Source organism: Rattus norvegicus, chromosome 9, assembly GCF_021556685.1.
Source record: "Rattus norvegicus strain SHRSP/BbbUtx chromosome 9, alternate assembly SHRSP_T2T, whole genome shotgun sequence".
Lineage (NCBI taxonomy): Eukaryota > Metazoa > Chordata > Mammalia > Rodentia > Muridae > Rattus > Rattus norvegicus.
Genome location: NC_141542.1, coordinates 104,828,899 through 104,845,416, shown reverse-complemented (window position 1 = coordinate 104,845,416; position 16,518 = coordinate 104,828,899). Strand labels below are relative to the sequence as shown.

The window sequence follows — 16,518 nt, the reverse complement described above, 5'->3', positions numbered from 1 at the left end:
GTACACACACACACACACACACACACACACACACACCCCTACTTGTCTCCTGGTGAAAAAAACCCTCAAGGATGAAAGTTTTTTCCCCTCCAGTGATGGTCAGCCCTTGAGTTGGACCCTAGTACTCTCAATACCACACTGAGTGCAAACAGGGACACTAACTGCCCCATCCTTTCAGGACATTTTCTTGAAGGAAAGAGACAGGACAGTTAGTCCCTCTGCACTTGCCTCCCTCCTCTCTCCTCAGAATGCAGTCCAGGCAGTTGGAACGTGAAGCCCCTTCGACCAACTCCATCGCTTTGTGCCCTGCATCCAAAGAGTGTGGCAGCTACCAGCACTTGGAGTTGCCTTGCCCTCTGTGACATCACCCACAAAACCCTTGGGCTACTCACTGTCCTGGCCTGACCTCTAACACAGCTGACAAGACCTGGGGACCAACCCTCAGCCTCTCACTCACCTTGCAGAAGCAATTGACCCCAGGAGGCCTTGGGACAGCCTCAAGGCTGGCAAGAGGGCCAGGTGGCCCTGCAGACAAGGAATAGTTCCTTAGAGGCTTTGGCTCTCTGCTGCCTGGCTGGCCTCTTCTTCCACAGCCTCACCGTGGTGCTGGGAGCTTCTTGATTCTTCCACCATCTGTCCTTGTGGGAATCTTGTTTTCTCCCAGGTTAGGCCATCTTGTTCCCTCAAATCTCTAGGGATTATTTCCCGTTTCTAAGGAAGCAAGTCAGCGGCCCAGCCAGGACTGCTGCGCCCTTGTGGCTTAGTTTCACCTTCATCTCCAGCTCTGTGGAGCTGCACACCCCTCCTGACTACATTTGGACCTGCTGTGTCTCAGGCCTGCCTAATAGCTGCCCTTGCACTCTCCATTCAGTGCCCAAATGAAACTCAGGATGGCTTACCTGGGCTTCCAGAAAGCCTGGCTTCTCTACAATCCCCTCCCTCCTGACTCCACCCACTTCCCCAGGGGCTCTGCAAGTTCTAGGTGACTCATGGGCGCTAGCCTTCATCAGACTAACTCAGTCAACCAGTGTCCCCAGGGTTCTCATCCAAGTTATTACCACGTTCCTCACTGTTTATCACTCTCTGGGTCCTTCAAGGCTCAAGTGGCTGGCCAGACTCCCATTCGACACACACCAATCTTAAATACAGGACCGCATAGGTGTCTAGGGTTTCCTGGGTCTAAATCCAACTGAAAGCTTCACACCTTCCCTAGCTCTTACTAGCCACTGACTGCTCCACCCAACCAGCCAAGCAGCCAGAGGGCCCCCTACGCTCCTCAGTCTCTCTCTCTCTCTCTCTCTCTCTCTCTCTCTCTCTCTCTCTCTCTCACACACACACACACACACACACACACACACACACACACACACACTTCTACTGTCAGAGAGTAGCCTACACCTGACCCTTCCCAGCACCAGCACACCACCTCAGTTCAGCTCAATTACAGTAATTGGCTCCCTCTCACCAGGCTGCCTGCATCCTGCAGTCCACACCTCAATCAGCAGTCAGAGGCTGCCAGGTCTCTCCACCCACCCTTCTCTGCTCGCAGGAGTGCTAACAGCACCTCCAGGCCCTCCCTGCAATGCCCACCCTGCTGTCTCTTGGGTCAGTTTCCTATAGGTCTTGCCAAAATTCACTTCCCACAACAGGACCTCAGTACATGCTGTTTCAGAGGCCTGAAAGGTTATCCCCAGGCAATCACTAGACTCACCCACCTACCCATCCATCCATTCATCCATACACTCACTCACTCATGTATAGCATCTGACCGGTAGAAAGAGGAACACCTTCACCCCACACTCTTCCTGTACTTGTCTCATCACCACTAAAGTCCTGTTCTTCCTTAGCAAGATGCCCGTAGAACGTGAGCTCGCCCAGTCTCTGCTCCTGTGTGCTGTGCAGGCTCAAAGTCAGGAATTCCTACTATACCACGATGAGATGGGTCTGAGGTATTTTGTAAGCATCTTGAATGATCTTTTATGGAGCCAAGAGGTTGGTGTGTCTTGATAACACACAGCACGCTGAACTTGGGAAACCCACCCTGCTGATTCTCCCCCAAAACACTGACAGAGTATCTCAGAAGTATCCAGACATCCAGGCCAAGCCAAAGAAGATAGCCATATTTCTCCAAAAGATGCCTCCGTGTCTCAGTCTCCAGCCATCCCTTCTCCAGGGTAGGCTGCCTATTCTCTAGTCTCTCTCAGGACACTGACAGGGGCAGGCAATACATAGCTCCACTCCAATGTTCCAGATGGTGCTTGGGAAGGCAAGCATCCCTCTGCAGGTCCAGAAGGCTGCTGTGGGTCTTACTCCTCTGACTACTGAGCTTCCCCGTTCTGGGTGTCAGGGCTGACTTGTTTAGAGACAAGACCCCAGGGGTTAGGAGGCTGGCAAGCACTTTACACAGACAGAAGTGCTGACAGATCCTGCTGGCTGCCTCAGGCGCTCCACACCCTCCCTGCTGCTGCCAGCTTGCTCTCTCTGCACCCCCAGTCACGGGATCTGCATGTGGTGGCCTTTCTGCCAACACCCTGGCTCCAGGAACAATGAAACTACCCAATCCAGGAAAGGCGCGAAGATGGGTGTGTCTTGGGTTAGCAGGACCATGTGTGACTTGGGCCGAAACCCGGAGTCTGAGAGGAAGAGCCAAGTTCTGGCGGAGAGCAGGGCATGAACGTTAGCCTCCCTCGCCAATTCCGGTTGTATTAACATGACTCACCTTTTACATCTACTTGCAGTTTGTGGAGTACCGGGCTGATTTCGACAGATTTCTTCCAGTAAACAACAATAAAAGTGTAAGTTTTGACCTGCCCTGTGATTCACACCCCCAGCCTCTGCACAAAAAACGTAGTATTTGTCCTCTTTCTGGCTCCCTAAGAAATGGCTGTACAGTAGCAACTTGGCTTCCTAGGAGTCACTCTGAGACGAGAAGACTTCCACAGCCTTAATACTTCAGCACCCGATCTCACAGGGATGGCAAAGCCACGGGAATTTGCCTCTAACCCTCTACCAGACTGGCGTGAGCACTATCCCACGTGGGGACAGCATGGCTCCAAGTCAGGGCTTGCCTAGAGAAGCGGGTGAGGAGAGCACGTTCAGAAGCCTCCTCCTGAAGGGGTCAGCTCAGCCCAGGGGGAGGGGAACCCTGCCCACAGCTTGGCAGACAGCCTCTCTGTTCCCTCCAGCCACCTGTAGATAAAGCACAATGCTGCCCTATGGCTTCCAAAGGGGGCCTGAGGACTAGACTCCAGTGCTGGCTCCTGTGTGGAGTGTTTCAGGACCACGTGAGACCAGAAAGTAGGCAGCAGTGGTTTGGAGCTGCAGGAAGCCTGTGCTCTGCCACTGAGGGAGTCGGGGACAATGTGAGGTGCGAATGCCTAAAGACTTTGTCTCAGACTCTAAAGATGAGATGCCCTTTTCACGTCCACTGCCACCATGGCATAAAGTCACAGAAGTCACAGCTGAGGTTCCATGTCCCACGGGGAAAGGCAGTAACCTGTCCGCTTTCACGAACCATCCCTACAATGTATAGGACCTACCAGCAGCTTGAAGGGGAGCCCAAGGGCCAGAGACATTGCTACCTTGCAACAATGGTGACCAAGCAGGCTAGAGTGGGCTGGGTCAGTAACAAAGTTCAGGGAACTGAGTTGGGAGAGCACAGGGTTGTGGTGGAGATCAAGAGAGTTCCTGGTCCACACCGTTCATGCAGTAGTGGACAAAGCAACCCCTGTGCCCCATGCTGCTGAGAACCTCAGAGTCTGGAGGGCCAGCCAATGAGAGTACAGCAATGCCTGTCTCCTAGGACCTTAGAGCTACTCATCACAACCACGTCTGTGGTCTGTTCTGCTGAGCCATGTGGGAAACCACGCCAGTGTGTGGTGTAGCTGACGGCAGACGGGGCATGAGGAAGATCTTGTGACCAGCCCAGACAGCACACACACTTCCAAGCTCTGATCTCCATTCAGTGACCCCGAAGAAAAGGCCCAATTATCTCTCAAGTGTGGTCACAGGGTCGAGAAATAGAGAGGTCCATTCATCTAACTGGAGTCTAGACTTCATCTGACACGTTACTCAAGACTGGACGTCAGCACTCTTGAGAAGTCACTGATTTCCATACTGGAAAACAAACAAAAGGCTAACACCAACCAACCAACCAACCAACCAAACAAGCAACCAAACAAGCAACCAAACAACCAACCACAGCTACATGCCATGACAGATACAGAGTAAGACCAGTTCTAGAGAAGGCAGGGGAGACACCATTTACCACAGTAAGCAATTGGTAAAATTCCTGGGATGAAAGCATATTTCTTTCCTGGAGAGCAGCTGCCCATGAGTCACTGACCAGGTATCGAGCGCAATAAACCCATTGCAAACTCAACCTCTGCCAAGGCTCACTTGGGGAAATGGAGGACCCTCTACCCATTGTACCGCCTCTCATGTCTATCTGTCCTTAGGAAACTACGGATGGAGATAAACTGTCCACGGTGCCATGGAAATGGAATGCCCTTAGCACCCTCGTGAGCTGGAGGGTAGCATCTCTCTTTAAAGGCACCCTTCACAGAGGATAGCTCAGAGAGCAACGTAATACAGAAATAAATCAGTTCAGTAAGTCTAACAGCAAATGCTCAATCTACTGCATTTCCAGAGGCGTACATTTGACAGAAAAGGAAATTGTTGACCTTGGGCGGCGGGGACCTTTTCCTTTTACAACGTTGAATTTCCTTATTTTCTAATTTTTTTCATCATTTAATGGGAAGTCCCATTCCCAGCCCCTGCATCAAGCCTTAGCTCTTGCAGGTCTTCTGCAATGTGGCAAGGCCACTTTCTCAGCACAGAGGCGTGCTCGCGAGTGGGTCCCCAACATTTCAATCTCTCTCTGACACCTATGGAGGGGACTGACCTCAGTGGGTAGAACCTGAGGTACCCTGACCCGGTGCTGTGGCTGGGGTGAGTCCGTAGGACTTTGTTCAATGCTTCCTTTCCCTCACCATCCCACTCCTTAGATGATGGAAGTCCCCGACAGACGGGGGCAAAGTTCAAGTCGAGCTAGACTGACCAAACAAACAGCCTCAGGTCTGCAGAGGCCTGGCCGTCATGCCCTATGCCTTCCGCTCAGCTCATTCTGATACCCAATCTTACTGCACTTTGAATGATTTCCTTCCCTGCTTCCTTTTCTGTGTGGGAATGGGGTGAGAAGTGGGGGGGTCTCACTCTGTAGCCCAGGCTAGCCTGAACACACAGCAGTCCTTCTGCCGCTACTTCCCAACTGCTGGTATCACAACCCGGGGCTTCCACAGCTGGCTTCTAAATCACGTTGTTAGGACGACTGTGTAGATGAGAACAATAAAGTCTTGCTGGAAGGTTCTGGAAGCTCAACCTCTCGACAGCAGTGGGATTTTGTTTCTCACCCTTCGTAGGCAGCTGAAGGAAAGCTCTACTAATCTGCTAAGTAGGAGCAGACATTCAAGTTTGAGTCACTATCCTTCCCCATCACCCAGAACTCAGTGTCACCTGAAGCAGTCAACAACAGACCAAGAGGACAGTGGTTCTGTGACAGTAGCACTTGGTGACACGGTCATGTCAGGCTTCCGGCTGAACAGTGACAGGATGGCTTCATGCTATGTGTCTTAGAGCACACCTTGTCATGTGTCAGGCCCGTTTCTCTCTCTCTCTCTCTCTCTCTCTCTCTCTCTCTCTCTCTCTCTCTCTCTCTCTCTCTTTAGAAAAAGAAAAAGTTATTTATATGTGTGTGTTTTCCTATATGTATGTTTGTATGAATGTATGACATATGCATGTACATTACATATGAATGTTTGCATGCATGTATATGAATGAATGAACGTATGCATGTATGTATATGCACCACATGCATATAGTACCTGAGGAGTCCAGAAGAGGGCATTAGATCCCTAGAACTGAAATTACAGATAATTATGTGCTGCCTGCCATGTGGAAGCTGGGAGCTGAATCCAGGTCCTGAGCAAGAGCCAGTGCTCTTAATTGTGAGGTAAGAGCCCACATCTCTCTGTCTGGCCCTATTTCCCACGCGGAGGACTCTCACACAGAGTCAGCTGCCAGCATCCTTCCCACCCTGCTGTTTCAGCTTATCCACTGGCTGGCTTGAAGTCTGAATTATGCACTCATATCAATCTTTCTTGTCTGGCTGTCCCTGGATGCACAGCATGGCCTCTCTTAATGAAAAATTTGTTGAGTATTCCCATCTATTTCCTTTACTTAAAAAATTGGTCCGTGTGCTGACATTAATGTACAAAGAATTTATTTGGCTTCTCGGTGAGGAATGTCACAAAATTAATTAGCAAAGAACTGAGTAATTACTTCTGCATGACGTTCCCGAACAACATGTCCCTTCCAGACTAATTCAATGTCACACACACTCTAATGCATACCTACATGAGGGTCCTCACTGGGGCCGTTCTATGCCAGTGACCTGACAATTTTTGTGGTAATATCCTTTGAGATAGTTGTGGCACCCTTCCATTGGACACCCTTCTGCAAAATCCTATCTTAGTTCTATTACACCTATATTTTTCTTGCACGAGCCTTAGAATAATTCAATATAAAATGTTTCCTCACCACTTAATTCCCTCAAAGAGTGACCCCACTGGATTTTCTTGACATTTTTGTCAATGAGAATTGACATCTTTATGTTAGTTTGTCTTTTCTGTCTAAAGGTGTGGTGGGTTTCCATTTATTAAATTTTCTGTAAGGGGACAGAGAATAAATTGAACTCTAAAGGCCAAATGTTGTTACAAAGACTGAATTCTGTTCTTTTAGTCCAAAACAAATCACAAACAACATGAAGCAAACATCTGTGACTATGTCCTAATAAAGTGTTATTGATAAAACATAAACGGTGGGCCACGGTTTACTTCCTCCCAATGTCAAGTTTAAGAGCATGTGCAGTTCAGAGTCCAGCACTCACCAAACCTTAATCCCTGTCTGGGGGTGTTAGGAATATGAAAGTATCCAGAAATCAAGGCCAGCCTGGTCTAAACAGCAAGTCCGAGGCCAACCTGGGTTACATGGGACCTGTCTCAAATAGCCAACTCACTTCCTGTCCAGAAAGCATCTCAGACATATTTTAAACCAGGTTTCAATGGAGTTGCCGCCGTGAGCGTCTTTTCCTTTTACTCTTGTATTTCCAGGGGAGTAATTTTTGAAAAGGAAAGTCACTGACTTATGTATCTACCCAGTTTAAATTCTGTAGCCAAAATCTTTCTCTAGAGCAGCAGTTCACAACCTGTGGGTCATGACCCCCAGAGGGGTCGCCTATCAGACATTCTGCATATCAGATATTTGCATTATGATTCAGAATGGTGGTAAAATTACAGTTATGAAGGAATGACAAAAATAACTTTATGGTTGGGGGTCACCGCAACATAAGGAACTGTATTAAACAGTGGCAGCGTTAGGAAGGTGGAGAGCCACTGCTTCATAGATACTGACAAGCAGTATCAACTGGTGCATACCAGGGTTCCGTGCCCTGGCCTAGGTGCCCTGGCCCACCAGTGTGCCCGGCATGGCCACGCTTCCCTTACCTCATCACCTACCACCCTCTTCCTGGCACACTGATCCATGCTAGTTCTTTCTCACAGTCTAGTCAATAACTGATTTAAAATATTACGTCTGAGGCTGACTCATGAATGTAATCCCAGCCCTTGGGAGGTTGAAGCAGGATGAGTTTAACAGCGGCTGGGGCTACACAGTGAGTTCTAGTCACCCTGATATATAGTGAAGGCCCTGTCTCAAAATCCAAACCAACCAAACAAAATAAATGCATATGTATCATGGTCAACATTTCCAAACAGAAAATTTAATGTGCCATTCTTTCTTTTAAAAATTCTGCTCTTGGGGTTGGAGGTATGACCAGACGGCCCCATGGGATGGTGACCTCCCCCAACCTTGAAACTGTTTTCCTTGCTACTTCATGACTTTAATTTTGCTACTGTTATGAATTGCAACGTAAACATCAGATACGCAGGACAGACGATCTCTGTGGGGGCTCATGACCCGCATGTTGAGAACCACTGCTCTTCCGGAGGACCTGGGTTTGGGTGTGGCTTGGTTCCCAGCATCCACGTAACAGCTCACAGTCACCTGTGACTGCAGTTTCAAGGAATATGCTGCCCTCTCCGGCCTCCTTGGCACCTGCACACACACAATGCACACACACAATGCACACGCACTCACAGACCCATGTGTATGCATTAAAACAAACCCCAAAGCTTTGAAATGCAACTCTTAGGCTGGTGAGGCATCTCAGCGGACAACCTGAGATTGATCCTGGGGTTCATGCGGTGAAGGAACAGACCAACTCCTGCACCTTGTCTTGATCCCACATGAGTAACGTGAGCAGAGGTGGAGACAGGCTGTGTTCTTTAAAACATTAATCTTTAGAATCCCTAAAGAGAATAAATGTAGCCTGCGGACTTAGGCCTCAGATTGCTCACCTGCAACAAGATATTGAAAGACGTGATTCCAGAACACTTCAAGGACCAGCCTCTTCCGGAAGAGACAGCAACAGTAGGACAGGTAGCGGTGACAGTAAGATCTGTCCCTTCTGCCAACGGTGCCACGTTCTCCAACGATTCCCTCCTTCCTCCCTGCAGAGGGTCTCTGATACAGCCATGATCTGACTGACCTTGTTTCTGTTGCTCTCTGATCTGACCGGATTCTAACTGGGCTCACAGCAGGGACCTCTGCTCTCTCTCAGCCAATCCCTCCCCACACTCAGACACACTTCGAAACCATTCTCCTTCCAGCATCTGGACAGGTAGTGGTGCTTTGAATGAACTCTTGGCTCTGTAAAGAAGACCACTCGCCCTCTCCTACTCCCCACCCTGTCACAATACCCCACGCTCTCCTACTGCAGTTTAACTTATTTGACTGGCAGGCAAGCTCCGCCCCCCAGAACCTCACTTGCCCCAGTTTCTCTGACTGACCCTCCATTCAGTGTCCGTCTTGAAGATCCTCAGCCTCTCATCAGTGCAGCTGCAGTCACTCTATGCTGGGGGTTCCTTTCTGGCTCCTGTCTGCTTCCATCACTGCTTTCTTTGGGTCTAACCTGTTCTCAGCTCCCTCAGAGCACTTGGAGTCAGCCTCCTGGTGCAGGGCTGGAAGTTGCTCAGCTGCAAGAAAACTAAAGCTAAAAGTTAGAGCCGTGAGTGGCGGATTGACGACTCACAGTCCTGTGCCCTCCCATCTGAAGACAGCACCCTCTTCTCAACCTGTGGACTCCAGAGCCTCAGCAGCCTCTTGTACTCTGTGGTGGAAACTTAAAAGGCACCCAAGCCATGCCCATTAAAAGCACAGCTCACAACCCTTAATAGTGTTCCCTTGCCAAGAGCACGAGAGGTTGGAGGAGGAAATTCCTTCAGGTTCAGGGCAGGCAGCAGGCTCTGGAAGTGTGCCCGCCAGCCCAAGGAGGAACCTGGGCGGTTACAGCTTGGCCTCCACTAAGACGAGGAGGGCGCAGGGCACCTGCTGTCCATTCTCCACTCCCCACCCTCACCTCTAGAAGCACGCCTTGTTCAAGAAAGCCCCCCATGGCTTCCTATAGAGCACACTCACTACACCATCATCCTCTACTCCCATCTCTACCCCCAGGGTTTCGTACGGAGATGTGGGCAGCCTCAGGCCCATGGCCCTGTTCTTGAGTAAGACATTAACAATTTAGATGTGCACAGTGATTTAGATGTAAAGCATCTTAATATTCTAGCCTGCTCTGTATTTCTTTCTTGTGCGTGGCATGGAAAGTAACATCATTTTATCCCTTTATGTCCTACTCTAGGAAGTAGTCACGTGTGCCCCTCTCCGGCATCACAGGGGCTTTTTGTGGTCACACTGAACTGGCAGTGGATGACGGAGGGACTGAGGACAGGCCGGGCTCGGCCCCACTGTCCGCCCAACTCTGGGAACCTTGGCGAACAAGCTGCTCTTGCGCCTACCACAGAAAACTATTTCGCTCTCACAGAATGGCCTCGCCTCCTAAAATGCAGAGCAACACATAGGGCATTTCTTATTTCCAACTCTCAAGACATGGCAGGACATCATGGCCTCCTCCTCACCCCCTCCCTCCCAGCCCTGCTACGTCTAGGAACCAGGCTGCCCAGCGTTGACGCTACCCACACATTTGGGGATCAGGCAATTCTGTGCTAGGGGCTGTCCTCAGCTTCCAGGCAGATCTGCTATGCCTTTCTGCCCCACTCTCTAGCAACCTCCTCCCCTCCCTTCTTGGTTCTAGGACTCCAATGTTGCAAGAGTAAACTCCAGTGGGGACTCAAGTATAACCCCCAAGCCTGGCAAGGGCCCTTCATATGACTCTGACTGATATTTAACAGTGTGAGAAGCCCATGAAGCGGCCCACCTACATCTCCCATAGCCCTGAGCTGGGCCTGAACAACAAAGCATGCTGAGCATGGCCTCCCTGAAGCACCATTCTGGGGTTGCCTGGACCCAAGGACTTAAAGGGGCTCATGGGGAATTCTGCAGCTTGAGATGGGTTTCAAGCTATCCCTTGAGTACCCAAGAGAGGATCCCCCCAGAATACATCAAGTTTATACTTACATACTCGGGCCAAGTTCACACTCTTTAGCTCTTAGCTAAACGACTTGAGAAGCAGGGAGAGAGACCCTAGTGTGGTCTCTGAGCCAAGGTGGAACAAGAGAAGACAGGGGATAAGGCCTGGAAATGCAGTCTTGTGTTAGAAACTCAGGCCAGGGCAGGGAACCTCTGTAGATAGCTTGTGGTTTTTAGTACGTCAAAACCCATAGAGGTGCCTTGTGCCTTCCCCCACCTCCATGGGCTGCGGACTGCTCTGCCCGGTTCTGTTACCTCCTAATGGCCCCACCCCACTGTGGTTTAAACACAGAGGGTTTCTAGGTACTTCATTAAACAGGCGGGCTGACTTTATAAAACATTAGTCACTTTCTAAGCCCGACCTCCTTCGGCCTTTCTGTCCCGTGGGCTGTGTGCACTGGAGATTTAAAGACTCTCGTGCACCCTCTTCTCGGTTGCTTGAGATGTTCAAGAACTGGCCGAGGGCTCGTTCACCAGGGGTACAGCATGAGGATGAGAGCAGCGGCTTTGTCTGGCATCTTAACTCCAGAGAAAACGTGGAGGGTCTGGCTCCCTCCTGCACGCTGATCTGAGGCCTGGTGCAATCTTCCTTGTGGATGACCAAGTGATGACATCATTAGGGTAACCCTAACCGAGTTTGATGGGCAATCCTTTGTTTATGAAAAGAGATGGGCGTGGACACAGACATAGTGGGAGAGAGAAAATACAGAGAGTGAGGAAACCTCCATGCGCCAATGATGCCAAGACTCCAGAGCTGGAATGGTGGGGATGTTCCCCTCCATTGCTGACAGGGAACCAAGTTTGCAGGTACTAGGTTTTGAACTTCCAGTCTCTGGCCTTCACAGAACATTCTTGTGTTGGTTAAGCCACCATGTGCTAAGGTCACGAGTCCTACAGTACTTCAGGGTCAATGATGAACTGCATGTGTGATGTGGTCTCATAACCTATGACCTATTCAGAGATGGTCTAACTTACGTACACACATTCTACAACAGTCACACAAGGCATCACACGTCTCAGAACTACCTTCCTTGTTCCACAACTCATGGCTCTGCCTGGCTGGGCCCTGTCCAGCCCAGGGAGCCTGCACAGCTTGCTCAGGGACTAAAACTATAATTTGTCTGCAGAATAACACTCTATTTTGTGAACCCTGGGTGGCCCTGCTCTTTAGCAAACTCTGGGGTCACAAGTAATTCAACAGTATCTCCCAGACACAATTCCTCACAGGGAGGGTAAGACTTCCTTGTCCTGCACTTTCTGGGTGTATTTTCGAAAACCACCAGCCACTGCCTGGTCCTGCTTGGCAAATTCCTGAGGGATGAGTGTGATGCTGGCGGGCAACCAGTAATTACACTTCTAGGCCCCAAGTGGGATTTTAAAATATCTTGCTAAGTTACTTCAAGAGTCATAGAGAGGCATTTGAAGGGAAGCAAGTAACTGGGCCTCTGAAGATGGCTATGGGAAGATGCTGTCTGCACAGTGCGATTCAGTAGGAACACACCACCCCATTAGAAACTAGGATTGGAGTAACAGAACCAGAGAATGGGGCCCTAACGCCCTGCAGGCATAGCTATAGGATGCTCTTTTATCAGAAGTCCTGTTGGGCCCTGGCAACTGTTGCAGAACAGACATCAACCAACAAAGCCATGCAAAGGGACACCCACATAGTTACTGCAGTAAAGCATGCAGTCCCCACAATGGGGACCAATGGCATAGGCTGGAGAGAAGGCCACATGGACAAGGAGCCTCAAAAAACTCATCTCTTACCACGCTGGCTAGACATGCCCTGCAGTGGACCTCGAGATCTTAAAACAGGTCTTCTGGGACAAACTGAACCTCGCCACCGTTCAAGAGACAGCAATCCTGGGAGAGACCAGCAGACTAGAGAGCTGTACAAACATACACCAGTCCCCTGACTGTCTCCGAAGCCTGTGTGATGAGCAGACTGCTACCACCACTCTAAAAGAGAAAGGCCCGACCCTATACACTCAGGTCAGCCCTCAGCATCATGACCCACAGCTAGCAGGGCCCACTCTGTTCCAAGGCTGGCATGGTCTTCTTGAGTGATGCTTGGCTTTGTCATCTGATCCTCAGTGGAATATTAAACCAGTCCATGGTGCAGACTGAGCATGGGAGGCAGCATAGCAAGAAAAGAAAACGTGGGACACGGAGTCTGATTGAGTGTGAACACATTCATGTGAGTCGGGGGGAGAAGGGAGATTGGCAAGAGCAAGGCCTGTGGACACGCAGGTCCTCCCTCACCAGGCTCAGGGATGTGGGCCCCCATCACACACTGGGGATGGGCTCTCCCAGGCTTTCTTTACGGCAACACAAGTACTCGAGAAAACGAGAACAAAGAGAGAAGTAGCAGATGGCTCTGCTCCCACTCAGAGCACTTCATGGAACAGCTGGTTATCCCTGGCCTTCCCCGCCGAGCATGCCTCTTGTCGATCACTGACCAGTGCTCAATGTAAGAGGAACCCTGGGAACCTGTCCAAGAAGGTCCTCGGCCATTCCTATCTCCCATCAGCCAGCTGTCCCCAGGGTGCTCTGAGTAAGTCAGCACCCTGTGACACCTTCCCTGCAGCCGAGGGTTCACGAAACATCTTTCAAGCTACTCTGGGTTGACACCGAGGTTTTGGTCACCTGCCCCAGGGGCCTGTGCTTTACTGTGAAAGGACCTCATTGGAACTGCTGACTCCATTCGAATCTATTTGGCCACGGCCAGAGCCGTGTCTGCCCTTCGGTCTCCAGCACACAACACAGCACCCAAGACTCAGCACTGATCACCTAGCAAACAGCACACAGAGGTCTACGGTGCTCACTCCCCAAGCCAGGAGTGCTTATGTGCACTGCTGACTGCTGTCTGCATGGTGCAGGCTCCTGCTCTGAAGATGCAAAGGCTGTGAGGAGTGGAGGCTCCCTGAAGTCACAGCTGCTGGCCTGGGCATCTACCAGAAACAGAGAGAAAAGCCAAGTTGTCACTACTCCCCTGCTTGGTGGAAGCCACCATGCTGATGACACCAAGGAACAGTACCACAATCATGAGCTGTACTGTGCCCCTCACCAGTAGGTCCAAATCCTCATTCCGTGGGCTGTGTGCATGTGAGCTTACTGGGAAACAGTTTTGCAGATGTGGTCAAGTTCAGTCGGGCAAGCTCGGAGTGGGTTAGGGTGAGCCTTCCATCCACTCATGGCTACCCCTTTAAGGAAAAGAGGATTACATGCAGAGAGAGGAAAGGTTGGCCATGTGAGGAGGGAGATGGGAATCAGAGGGATGTGGCCACAAGCCCTGGGCACTAGGGCTATCCCCTGCCATCACCAGAAGCCAGGAAGAGGCAAAGGTACAGAGGATCCCCAAAACTCCTGAGGGAGAGGGGCCCTGTCAAATTTCCAGTGTAAACTTCTAGCCACCAGGTTATGAGAGAATGCATTTCTGCATGGTTTACTCCTCCCTTGGAGTCCGAGGGAACTGCTCCCAGGAACTGGCAGACATTCAAGCCTCCTATATAAATGGGCATAATGTTTACAGATAACCTATACGTACCCTCCAGTGCCCTTTAAATGTTGTTATGTTGTTAATGTTCAGGGGAAAAAATTTGACCAGGACATAAAGCTCGGAACAGTATATTTATTTGTTCCCCAGAATACTGACTCTGAGGTTGGCTGGATCAACAGAATAAAATAGGAGAGTGTAATTTTTTTCTGAACTAGGGACAGAACCTAGTACCTCACACAGACTAGCTCAAGCACCCTACAACTGAGCTGCACCCCAACTACCACTAGCTACTAGAGTACCACCTGCGGGTGGCTATGTACTGGACTCTATTCCGAGTGCTTCTGTATGCTAGATTTGCACAAACACCGTGGCCACCCTATGCTAGAGACTCATACATGCACTTCCACAGATGAGGAAATGAAGGTGGAGAACCAGGCCGCCTGGCCAAGGTCCGCCAGCCTCAGTAAGGTAGGGGTGGGCCACTAAAGGACCTCACTCCCCCCTCATTGAGGCAGGGGGTGAACCACTAAGAAGACCTCCCTCCCCCATTCCAGACACACACAAGCAAACCAAGCTGAGTAATACGGGTGGGAGCAGGAAGCCTGGTCAGGCCTGCAGAAGCATTCGTGTGTGGCTGAAGGGCCAGGCAACCCTCCAAAAGTACGTTCCCCACCACAACCCCTCAGACAATGGGCCTTAAAGAGCTCTTAAAATTGGTGTATTCTAGAGGGACCATTTCTATACAGCAGCAAAAGGTCATTTGTGAAGGGTAGAGCTCTCAGCTACACAGTCTCATGCAAACCAGCTGGCTTCCAGTCCTGGAAGAGCAATTCCAGCCGGTCCCTCCAATAGTCCCTGATCCCTTGGACCTACCTCACTGGGTGACGGACTTGTGGTGACCACGACTTGGCCCCCAGGCATGTGGTGGTCATCAGCACTAACAGGACACTTGGTGGAGAGATAGGCACCTTCCTGCTTTATCCTCTCCCCTTGGAGTCATGGCACAACGTGATCCCTTGCCTCTGCCCCCGGCTGGAACCCAACAGATGGGCAACCTATCAGACAGGTTTTCATGGGACAATGGGCCCAGCTAGGCCTGGGGCCTTCTGGCAATCCAGATTTGTTTTCTTGCAACTCTTCTGGAAAGAGCAAGGGGAGAGGTTCTTGGCACTAGGGCCAGGGTGACCTAGAGTCAGAAGGCACAGGGCAGTTTCTCGAGGCTCCTCTGCCTCTAGCTTTAAAGTGCCTAAGGAACAGGGCTACACACAACAGGGGCGGTATGAGGTCCAGTGGAGACACAGTCATTAAAGAAGCAAGTGGCTTGGCCTCGGCCAGCGGCTTGTCTGGGGTCCTCTGCTTTATGACCATATGGTCTTCTCGAACCTCTCAGTGGCTGCTTCTGACCCTTCTTTTGGGCCCTCGAGGGAGCTGGAAGCCTGTCAGCTCTCACAGCAGCAGGCCTCCCTCCCTCCCTTCCTCCCAATGGCTGGCTGGCCCAGCCCTGTGGTCTACCAGACTGACTGAAAAATCTCTTTCCTCTAGGCTCACAAACATCCTCTTTCCTGCCTTTCTGGACCAAGCACCCAACTCAGGCCTCATGAGGCCAGAGAGGAGGGGAAGGGACAGTTCAAGAACATCTTCCAAATGCCCCTTCTAGGGTCTGCATGGCCTCCTAGCCACACAGAGGCCTCCTTCTGCTCCCTCTTGCTTGGGGGTTCATCTCACTCTTGCTAGGGACTCTTCATCTTTCTTTTGTCATTTCCTTCTCCTGCTTGCTTTCAAGGGTTCTATGTCCTGTGTTCATCCTGGTCCAGCCTGTCTCCTCCCTGGGGACTGGGTCAAAGTTGGGAAGCAAGCAGCCTGAAAATTTCCTGAAGGAAGCAACTTGCACTGCAGGAGGTGACACAGGACACCAGGCGGCTCCCCACCTGTCTGCCCTAGGCCACCTTTCTTTTTCTGCACCATGAACAGGACAAGATGGTGGTAACACATGCTCTGGGCACAAAGGCAGCACCACATTCAGCTTTCCCAGGCACCAGTCTGCCCAGCACCAGGACCAGGACAGGTGGCTACAGCAGGATTAGCAGTGGAGCCAGGAGGGCTGGAACTGACAGCTGCAGGAGCTAAAGCCTGCTTCTCACCCACCAGAGGTGTCTCTGTGGTCAGAAGCACAGACTGGACAGACGGTGGGATCCAGACAATGGAAGCCGTCAGGTAATCGGCATGAGCGGACCCAGTCAGGTATGCCCTATGTTGGCTGTGTCAGAGATGGGCTCATCTTTCTCCTTATAACACTTCTTTCCTTATAGACTTCTTTTCTCCCTCTCTGTAAGAAGGTATGTATCAGCCTCTGAAGCTTCAAAACTTAGGCAGAAGTCTAGCCTACCCTGCTGTGGAACCTAAGGGTGGCAAGAAGA

General features: G+C 50.8%; 1 protein-coding gene across 4 annotated transcripts in view; it reads right to left on the bottom strand.

Moving 5' to 3' along the window:
- Window positions 1-16,518, bottom strand: part of Sh3bp4 (SH3-domain binding protein 4) — a 79,028-nt gene that overhangs the window by 20,908 nt on the left and 41,602 nt on the right. Inside the window, exon 1 of one of the 4 annotated variants that reach the window (XM_087567542.1) lies at window positions 458-2,449. The exons of the other annotated variants lie outside the window; for them this stretch is intronic. The gene's annotated coding sequence lies outside the window, so the exon portion shown is untranslated. Of the gene's footprint in view, window positions 1-457; window positions 2,450-16,518 lie in introns of those variants that run through there. 4 annotated transcript variants of the gene reach the window in all.